This window comes from Tupaia chinensis, unplaced genomic scaffold (genome assembly GCF_000334495.1).
Source record: "Tupaia chinensis unplaced genomic scaffold, TupChi_1.0 Scaffold143886_1, whole genome shotgun sequence".
Taxonomy (NCBI): Eukaryota; Metazoa; Chordata; class Mammalia; order Scandentia; family Tupaiidae; genus Tupaia; species Tupaia belangeri.
In genome coordinates, this window is record NW_006203737.1 from 2,982 (window position 1) to 13,252 (window position 10,271).

Consider the following 10,271-nt stretch of genomic DNA (forward strand, 5'->3'; position numbering starts at 1 on the left):
TGCCACATAGGTCTGATGGCAAGTGTCAAGGCCCACTCCTCACCCCTTCTCTTTCACACTCCTACGAAGGTACTAAAAACCACTCCCTACTCCACTTTATTTCACAATACTCCTTAGATTTCCAATGTGTTGTCAAGGGTTTTCAAGGGAGCAGACCTTTTGGGGTGCTGGATGACTAAACAACCCCCTTTTGCCAATCCCTAGACAGTGGCCTTGACTTCCACCCTCTGATTCGAACTCAGCCCAATGAGCATGATGGACTCAACAAGGTCCTTTGACCCAGGCCAACGCTGTGAGACTGTCAGATTCACACAACACAGAACTCCTCTGCGCCTCACCGTTCAGCCTCACAGACATCTCGCCCCTGCATGTGATTTCAGGGGTCTTCTACAATAAAATGGGACAGGTCATATATAAAGGTACCCAGGAAAAGGTTTTCAAATGGACTGTTCCTATCCACTCACAACTGTGCTAAGTAGATGGTGGTTCTCAGACTCTTCAGAATGAGGCCTGTCTTCCTGTATAGATTAGGTATCAACACTATATCTGTTTTATTGAAGAAGATCCATGGAATCACATCCTATAGGGCCTGTGACCAGATTATGTCTGACAGGAGAACAAAGCAAACACTACTTGAACTGTAACACACCTGATTTTCACTTCCTCCTCTAATACCCAATAATCAGGACACTGTCTACTCTTTCTCCTGGATGCTGCCCCTGATAGTGGCCCACTGTTGCCTCCCATTGACTTCTATGGACCTGAGCCCTCCAAATGGGGCATCTGGACCTGGGTCCCTCTTGGCCCTAATAACTGCCATAACCAGCCCTGCCACCTACTGGCAGACCTCATTCCCCACCAAGAAAAAAGAAACAGGCCAGATGCCCTACAGTAGCTTCAGCTCCTGGTTAGTAAACATGGCGGCCACCAAGGCCTATCCTAGACCTTGTCCCGATTGTGAAAGGGCCGACAGCCCTAGTTACCCAGGCATCTTCAACGGTCAGGGCTGGCTTTTTCACATTCCCCGCAACTTTGGAGGTGCCCGTTGGGTTGACCAGAGTGAGTCCTAAAATTCGCTGAGTGCCTTTAGTTAGTCTTTCCTCATAGCAGAGGCCTCACCTACTGGATTCACACAGAGCCCAGGAGCCACGCAAGAAAATCCTCCGCTTGATGGCAGTGTTGCCTCAGAAATTCCAACGTTTCTGGCCTCTGCATCTCCCTCCACCTTTCGTGGATGAAAAAAAGCATCAGAGAAGGTCCAAAAGCCATATAAACCCTAGAAGTGGAATTTGCTAGTGGATTTCTGGGCAAAATCTGTTCCTTACTTTGGTACACTCAGGGGTGGAATATAAACATGTATATCCATTAAATGGAATGGATGTTCTCACCTCTCTTTTGCTACATTATCTCTTTATATACAGTTTACGGTCCAGATATGTTATTAATTAGTCCCCAGTTTTCTGGGCACACTTGGAGGTATTAGGTGGTTTAGGCAGCCTAGGGCAGAATTGTTGCTTTTGTGGGGCCCTTGATTCACAGCTTCAGGTGGGATGCTAGCCTGGAGTTTCTCCTTGTACATTGGGGTCAGTGTACCTCTTCTGCCCTTGCCCATCCTAAACCTACTCGATGTCAGTGACCCTCAACCAGCAGCCTCATTCAGCTGACATTCTCAGGAGCAGGCATGAAGGGGGATCAGCCCATTGTGTGTGTGGCAGCAATAGACAGGGGCCATGTCAGATGAACATACGGGGAGGAGGATGCCCTTACTCACACCTCCATGGTCCTAGGCTAGTCATTCCTCATGCAGGTCCTACAAGCTACACATAACTCTTTAGTTACCAAACAAATGATCATCAAGTGTCCTCTAATAGTACCAGAGAACCAAAGTCATTCTTGGTACCTCTAAAAGGCAAGGAGACCACAGCTGCAGACCTGAGCATAGAAACCTGCCTATGACTCGTGCTCCAAGAGGAAAACAGAGCACCCACGTGGGTCAGTGGCACCTATCCGTGTTCCTCAGGAACAACAAAGTAATTCTGAAGCAAATAAAAACAGAATTTTAGAGGAACCAGATTGGGAGATCTGGATTTTCCTAAAAGAGGCAGGCTGCCTCGTGCAACAGAAAAAAATTAGTTCTAGGTGTTTATAAGTGCTAAACCCAATAGGGAACTCCAGGCTCCAGGTTGCTATGTGTGTCATATGGGTCTTGAATTAATGTCAGCCTTTAGCTGACACTTGAGCTTACTGTAATCCTTAAGCTGTGTGTGGAGAAAACCAGATTACAAATAGCCTGTCAGGCTTTAAGTATCTCCCTAATGATTTGAGAAATACACTGGACACTTGTTTATATGAGCTCAGGTTCCTGAATACATAAAGTATGAAAGAGGGAATGTGGCATGAACATGCCCCACTGGAGTGTGCATTTTCTCTTTTTCTCTCTCACTCTGGCAAATGCATTTGTCCTGTGGCTACTAAAAATAACAAGAAGAAAAAAATGTACCCCAAAAATATGATGGAGGGGAAAATCGGCAAGATGGTGTCGGGCGGTGGGGAGCTCAGGGGCATATTCTACCAGTACGCCTAAAAGGCTGTATTCAGCACTCGAGACAAATATCGGGAGGGACGATGGCCTGGCGCTGTCACAATTTATACAATCAATTTGGAATCCTGGTATTTACCAATACAAGGGGTGCCTGCAGTGGGAGCCATGAAGGAGCTAGTTGAGTGGTTTGTAAGAAGTACTAAAAATAAAGACTGCTACATGACCAAGAAGAAACTGGCACTGGAGTGTAAAGCCATGAAAGATCTCGGACCAAGATTTCTACTCAGAGATGTCTGGATTTCTGAAGCCACAATGAACACTTCAATTCAGAACAAAATCCTTCTCTTCCTTACTCTTGTGAATTGCCTTTATGTTATTTCTCCTCAGAATCTACATGTTCATCTGAGGAGCGTGAAGACAAACCATCAAACTTCTCTAAGGATGGTAGACACCATGATGACACGGTAGAATGGTGTAAGCACAACTCTCTGAAGAAGATACAAATGAACATTTTAAAAAGTCCAGTGGCGGGAACCAGCAGTTAGCGTAATGGCTATGTCGTTGGACTCCCATGTAGTCGACCGCAGTTCACGTCCCGGACCCAGTGGCTTAACACTCACGCCGGGCGCGTGTGCGTGTGTGCCCAAGATCCCGAGAGGAGAATGGAGGAGAAGGGATTGCGGCATGACCATCCCCCCAGGGGAGTGATTTCTCGCTTTCTGTCTCTATGTCTCTCTCTCTCTGTCTGGCGAGCGCACGCGCCCCAAAAAAAACAAAAAAAAAAAAAAAAGTCCAGTGGCCTGTTTTGCTGCACAAAAGCCTTTTCCTCCATCAGAGGTGGTTTGCAGATTTATGCATAGGACAACACAACTGCAAGAGTACAAAAGAAGAAAAGATGATTGTAAACTCAGAACTGTAGAAACAAGCATTAGTGGTAATGAGGTTATGATTGGGCCTCTGTTACCACAAATACCTAAAGTGGATATGCGTGATGATTCCTTGAATACAACAGCAAAATTGATTCGAAATAAACTTGAGGAGGTAAGTTCATCTGTGCCAAAGCCTCCAGAGGACAAGTTGGAAGATGGACCTGTGAGTTGTTCATTAAAACGTAGAAGAATATAGACTGCCAGCAGCCAAGTAATGTTTTCTAAAGAAAATAATTCATTTTTAGTTTTTAGACTGTTATTTTAATTCTTTTTGGTTTTTTAAAGAGGTATTTGCTATAGGGTGGGTACGTTTGCCAAAAGGACAGCGAGACAGAAAGCAAGAAATCACACCGCAGGGGGATGGGCACACACGCCCAGCGTTAGTTTAAGCCACCGCATCTGGGACTCGAACCACGGTCGACTACATGGGAGTCCAGGAACATAGTCATTATTCCCAACTGCTGGTCCCTAGACTCTTATTTTAATTCTTCAAGAGACTTTACTCCTTGTATTTTTAAATGTGTATCTCTCTTTGTAATTTCATTCAAGGTATTTATCTAAAATAGTTCAATCTTATTTTGATTCAGATTTAATATTGTATTATAGAAACATTACCTATCACATCACAATACCATATGTAAACTAACTGAAGCAAATACAGAAACTCCACAAGATAAATAAAAGTGGGCTGCCAGGATCTGTTTTAGGTTTTAATACTAGTATTGAGTGATTTCCATTCAAAACCTAGAAGTCATGACGTTTCTAAATGTCAGGGTTTCAAAATTAAGACAGTTCTGCAGAATCAAAAGTTAATAAACAATTAGGACAAAGCTGGAAAAAAATATGACAAAGGCATAGTAAGGGAAATGAAAATAGTTTATATGAGCTAGGAGTTAAGATGGATTGACTTGGCTGATACAAATTTCCAGAAGCCTAGAAGGTGTGTTGCAAAACTGGTTGTTAAGGAGACTAGTTTTACAATCAAGAGAAGGGCAAGAAAAAAGAAAGTTACAGGTTCTGTGGCAAGAATTCACTGTGATTCCTTTAAAGAAATCCAGGCAGCTCCTTGTCTATACCTTATTCCTTTCATGGCTAACTTGATTCACGTTGCAGTACAGAAAGGCTGGGGGCCACACATCCTAACCATCTGCAGGTCCGCTTGTTTCTGCAGGTGTGGGTATGAGCAGTGTCTCAGGCTCAGGCCTTCCATAGGCCTTTGACATTGCAAGGGCCCTTGCATTCTAGAGACTCCCTGGCTGTGTTTCTTGCTCATACACATGTATGTGTTTTCTTCTCAGAGCCTTCCCGATGAAGTAGCTGAGCTGTGGACCCTGGGCCCTGTGCAAGGAGAACAGTGTCTTTTCTGAGCAATCTGGTGTTCTTCCTGACTGGCGTAAGTGTGGGACCCTCATGTTCGCACAGGAGGGAAACTTAAGAGGAGCTAGGCCCTCAGGTACCGCTATTTAGGGTAACAGTTTTCTCCTTACTCTTCACCCCATTCCTGGACTCTGAGCCTTTGCACCTTGAGTATGTTTGGCTGAAAAATCCATATCAATTCCTCATAAGAATGCCAACACTGAAGATCTCCCAATGGGCAATTAATGGGTTGGTTCTAATCTGTACCTAGAAGGATGGTATTTCCCATGGACTCCCTCAAGCTACAACACTAAACATATCACTGTGGGTAGATATATTTAGATGAATTCTCAGCCTGGCTAGATGCATATCCATTTCTCCTTGTCTCACAAGCATCCACACAGCCCCTTAAGGGAGAAAGACCTTGCACGATGGAGGGCCAGGTGTGATAGAATGGTTTTCACTCCAGTGGACACTAGTCAGCATGATTTTTCTGTAAAGAATAGTTAAGGGCAAGAACATGGGTATAGACGTGCTAAAAGACATAGAATGGCATTTCAGATACAAGATCGCCATTACATTACGTAGACATTCTTTCTAACTCTTTGACCTCACTTCCCTCTTGCAAATAACTAGAGAAAAGAGGAAATGGAGTAGAAGCAGAGTCTGCAGCAGGATGAAGGATGGGCCCCCAATGAGACAAGAACTCCAACAGGCCTGAAGGAAGAATGAGTCAAGATGATTTCAAGGTGTATATGCCCCAGAGTCAAGGAGCAGAACCAGGCAGATAGCCAGAATGACTGGTAGGTCTGGCACAAGATCCCAGGCTCAAGTACCTGTTGGGGACTGTATGTGGCCAAGAATAGCAGAACCTCATGAAGGCTGGCTAAGAAGACCTTTGAGAGATGAGGTCCAACAGAACTGAGTACCCCATTCTGGATAGCCTTTCCTTAAATTGGTCAAGAAGTCGAGTGGTCATATTGCAGCCAAAGTGGCCAAAGCTTAGTGTGTGTTTCCTTCAGCCATGGGCGGAGTGAGTGGACCTGTGGAGAGTTCAGTATGGCATCCATGGTACAACACTGCCATCAAGCGGAAGTTGTTTCCTAATCCCGCAAAACCGTCCCTCTGACTTCCTGGCGAGGAGTGGCTTGGGAGAGAATCTATGTCTAGGTAACACCAGAGGTATTCCCTGGAGGATTCAAGGCTCTCGGAAGCAGGGAGCAACATTACCCAAGTCTTTGTCGGGTTTATGTATATCCCAGAGCGTGGAAGCAGAAGCAGGACAGCCAGGGTGCCTGGTGATTCTGCTATAGGAAACCCATTCTTTGCAGTTTGTTGTCAGCCATATTGGGACGGAATAGTAAAAGCCTCTGAAGGTGCACAGCTACAGGACCTAGTTGGCAGCAATCTGTTCTGGCTCTCCTCTTCATTTGTCTGTGATTTCTAGTAATCTGTCAGAGACCTGTCATTGGTTCTGTTTAGACTAACCTACACAGAGCAGGCAACTATTCGTTTCCTTTGCCCACATCTCCAAGCCTTCAAGGAACTCTTCCAAGGCCCAGATGAAAGTGCATGCTCCTAGAATCATGATCATAGGGCCAGACCATGTCTCTCCCAGTAGCCTATATCTGAAGGACCTCTTGTTTCAGTCTGCCATTTTCCTCCTTTTTCTTGCCAGGGCTGTGCTCCCTGGTCTGACCTTACCCAGGGGTCTAATAGGAAGAGGCAAGACCCAGCCATCTACCCACTTTGCTTCACACTTTTGGCTCAGTCCTGAAAATCTCCCTGCTCCACTTCACTCACACTACTCATGAGGTTTCCAAGGTATTTCTGAGTGGTCTAAAGTAGGCAGTTTTGGGGGCACTGACTAACTGAACATTTTTGCCAGACCACTGGCCCCAAACTTCAGACTTTCCTAACCCTTCCCCTCAAGCATGTGATTCCACATATTTTCCCCAAGAAAATAGAGCAGATCATGTGCATAGAGGCCTAGTTTAACAGGGAAATTCTGGAGTGTTCCAGTTAGTATGTGTACTAAATAGACCCGTGTTTCCTGATTCCAGAGGATGCTGTCTGTCTCAACTTCTCAGATCACAGTGGGTATCAGCATTGCATATCCTAAGCAAGAAAATATGTGGGATGTCATATTACAGGGCCTGTGACCTAGACTTTCTCAGTCAGGGAAAGTAAAGCAAACACAACTTTCAAATGTTAATATTACATTTAATTAAATATATTTTTACAGTGCATAACATTTGTTTTCCCAGCATGATTATCATGCATATCAGTCAAGACAAAGACATTACTATCCACATGATCAGCAACAAGTAGCTTTTCATTTTTTTCAGACGATTATTATTTTTCATAAGCTCATTTGTTCATTCATTTATTTATTTAATTTGACCAGAGTGAGAGTGAAAGAGAGAAAGTGGGAAAGCAAGCTGCCATGTCTGGTACTCGAACCGTGGTCGGCCATGTGGGCATCCACCACCCTTAACCACCACTGGCTCATGGCCCATCAGATGATGATGATAATTATTTTTAAATTATTATTGTTTTAAACATTCAATCACTGTACATCATTTGGCTTGTACAGAGAATTTATGCAACATAAACACTTCTCTGACAAGTCCAGTTGAGAATACTATACATGTTATCTTCAACAGGTAATAAACAATTTCTGTGTTCAAATCTAATGCACCTGGGCTACTCTTCATTGTCCAGAATTTTATGATCTGGAAATTCTCCATTCTTTCTTCTGGAACCTGCTCCTATGAGTGTCCACTGCTCCTCTTAACTTGGTAGTGCCTCACCCTCCAGATAGGATATTGAGTTTTGGGTCTCAGATGTCCTACAGGCCCCCTGCCTCCAGTTACTGGCTGAAAGTGCTCCTGCTCCAAGGGAAGTGATCAACAAGGTATATGCCCTGGGTAGCCTCAGTTCCTGGTTGCCAAACATGGCGGCCACCGAGGGCTGGAATACTACATCACTTTGCTTCACACTTTTGGCTCAGTCCTGAAAATCTCCCTGCTCCACTTCACTCACACTACTCATGAGGTTTCCAAGGTATTTCTGAGTGGTCTAAAGTAGGCAGTTTTGGGGGCACTGACTAACTGAACATTTTTGCCAGACCACTGGCCCCAAACTTCAGACTTTCCTAACCCTTCCCCTCAAGCATGTGATTCCACATATTTTCCCCAAGAAAATAGAGCAGATCATGTGCATAGAGGCCTAGTTTAACAGGGAAATTCTGGAGTGTTCCAGTTAGTATGTGTACTAAATAGACCCGTGTTTCCTGATTCCAGAGGATGCTGTCTGTCTCAACTTCTCAGATCACAGTGGGTATCAGCATTGCATATCCTAAGCAAGAAAATATGTGGGATGTCATATTACAGGGCCTGTGACCTAGACTTTCTCAGTCAGGGAAAGTAAAGCAAACACAACTTTCAAATGTTAATATTACATTTAATTAAATATATTTTTACAGTGCATAACATTTGTTTTCCCAGCATGATTATCATGCATATCAGTCAAGACAAAGACATTACTATCCACATGATCAGCAACAAGTAGCTTTTCATTTTTTTCAGACGATTATTATTTTTCATAAGCTCATTTGTTCATTCATTTATTTATTTAATTTGACCAGAGTGAGAGTGAAAGAGAGAAAGTGGGAAAGCAAGCTGCCATGTCTGGTACTCGAACCGTGGTCGGCCATGTGGGCATCCACCACCCTTAACCACCACTGCCTCATGGCCCATCAGATGATGATGATAATTATTTTTAAATTATTATTGTTTTAAACATTCAATCACTGTACATCATTTGGCTTGTACAGAGAATTTATGCAACATAAACACTTCTCTGACAAGTCCAGTTGAGAATACTATACATGTTATCTTCAACAGGTAATAAACAATTTCTGTGTTCAAATCTAATGCACCTGGGCTACTCTTCATTGTCCAGAATTTTATGATCTGGAAATTCTCCATTCTTTCTTCTGGAACCTGCTCCTATGAGTGTCCACTGCTCCTCTTAACTTGGTAGTGCCTCACCCTCCAGATAGGATATTGAGTTTTGGGTCTCAGATGTCCTACAGGCCCCCTGCCTCCAGTTACTGGCTGAAAGTGCTCCTGCTCCAAGGGAAGTGATCAACAAGGTATATGCCCTGGGTAGCCTCAGTTCCTGGTTGCCAAACATGGCGGCCACCGAGGGCTGGAATACTACATCTATCATGTGTCAGTCCTGGCAGGCCTAGTAGCCCAGGGTTCTTGATGGGTGGCCTGGGTGGTCTGTCACTTTCACACTGACATCCCCAATGGGAAATCAGGGTCAACAACAGAATTATGCACACGTTCTCATCAGAAGGCTTCCATACCAGATACACATACAAACTGGTATCCATTCTCGAAAATCTTCCGCTTGATGGCACTGTTGCTCTAGATGTTAGCCTTCCTAGGCTCCCCAGCATGTCCCTCCACCCTTTGTGGATGAAAAAACAACCAGGGAGGCCCAAAGGCTATCTAAACCAGAGAAAGAGGGTTTATTATGTTGGGGTGCATTGTAAAGTACTGTCTCTTCCTCTGAGGCACTCTGGATAGTACACATACTTCTTCCAAACCCTCAAAGGGAATAGATGTTTTTACGTATGTATTGCTACATCATCTCCTTATGACATGTTTTCTGTGCAAATATAATGGTTCCCTAGTTTACTAGGCATACTTTTCGGTACCATATGGGTTGGGTAGTCTGGGGTAGAACTATAACTTTCATGAGAACCTTGAATATAGATCAAGGTGAAATAAGTGCCTAGAATTTTTTCTCTTACCTTTGTGTCATTGTTCCTCCTCTGTCCTCACCCGCCCTACTTCAGATCAGTCCCAGTGACCTCAGATAACAGCCTCATTCAGTTTAAGATGTGAGAAGTAGGTGTGATTTGTGTGGGTGGCAGGAATAGAAAGGGGCCCTGTTAGGTAAGCACTGAGACAAAGATGCCCTTAGTCACCTGTAGGGGTCTCAACTAGTCATGCCTTAAGATTTGAGGTAGGGGGGAGGGAGAGAGAGAGAGCAAGCTGCCAGGTCCAGGACTCAAATTGCAGTCGGCCATGTGGGAATCTAGCACCTTAACCATCACACCACCTGCCAGTCCCAGTGTGTCCCTGGTTTTGTCCTTAACTGATTAATTACCATACAACCAGAAGTGAAGTATCTTCCCATAGTACAAAGTAACTCTTGGCATCCCTAAAAGCCAGTGAGAGCAGACTTTCAGACCTGAGGGGAAAAAAATTTAATTAAAAACAGGAAAAAAAAGGAAACACCCATGACTCTAGGGGCTTCATTAGGAAAACAGAGGATCCAAGTGGATCAGTGGCATCTTTTTCATGTTCCTCAAGGATGAAAGAGGTGGAAAGAAAGAAGCAAATAAAAAAAGTCTTAGAGGAACC

General features: G+C 44.2%; 1 pseudogene; it reads left to right on the forward strand.

Moving 5' to 3' along the window:
- The first annotated feature begins 2,707 nt into the window (after nt 1-2,707).
- Nucleotides 2,708-3,672, forward strand: LOC102479832 (RNA-binding protein 48 pseudogene; annotated as a pseudogene).
- The last annotated feature ends 6,599 nt before the right edge of the window (nt 3,673-10,271 follow it).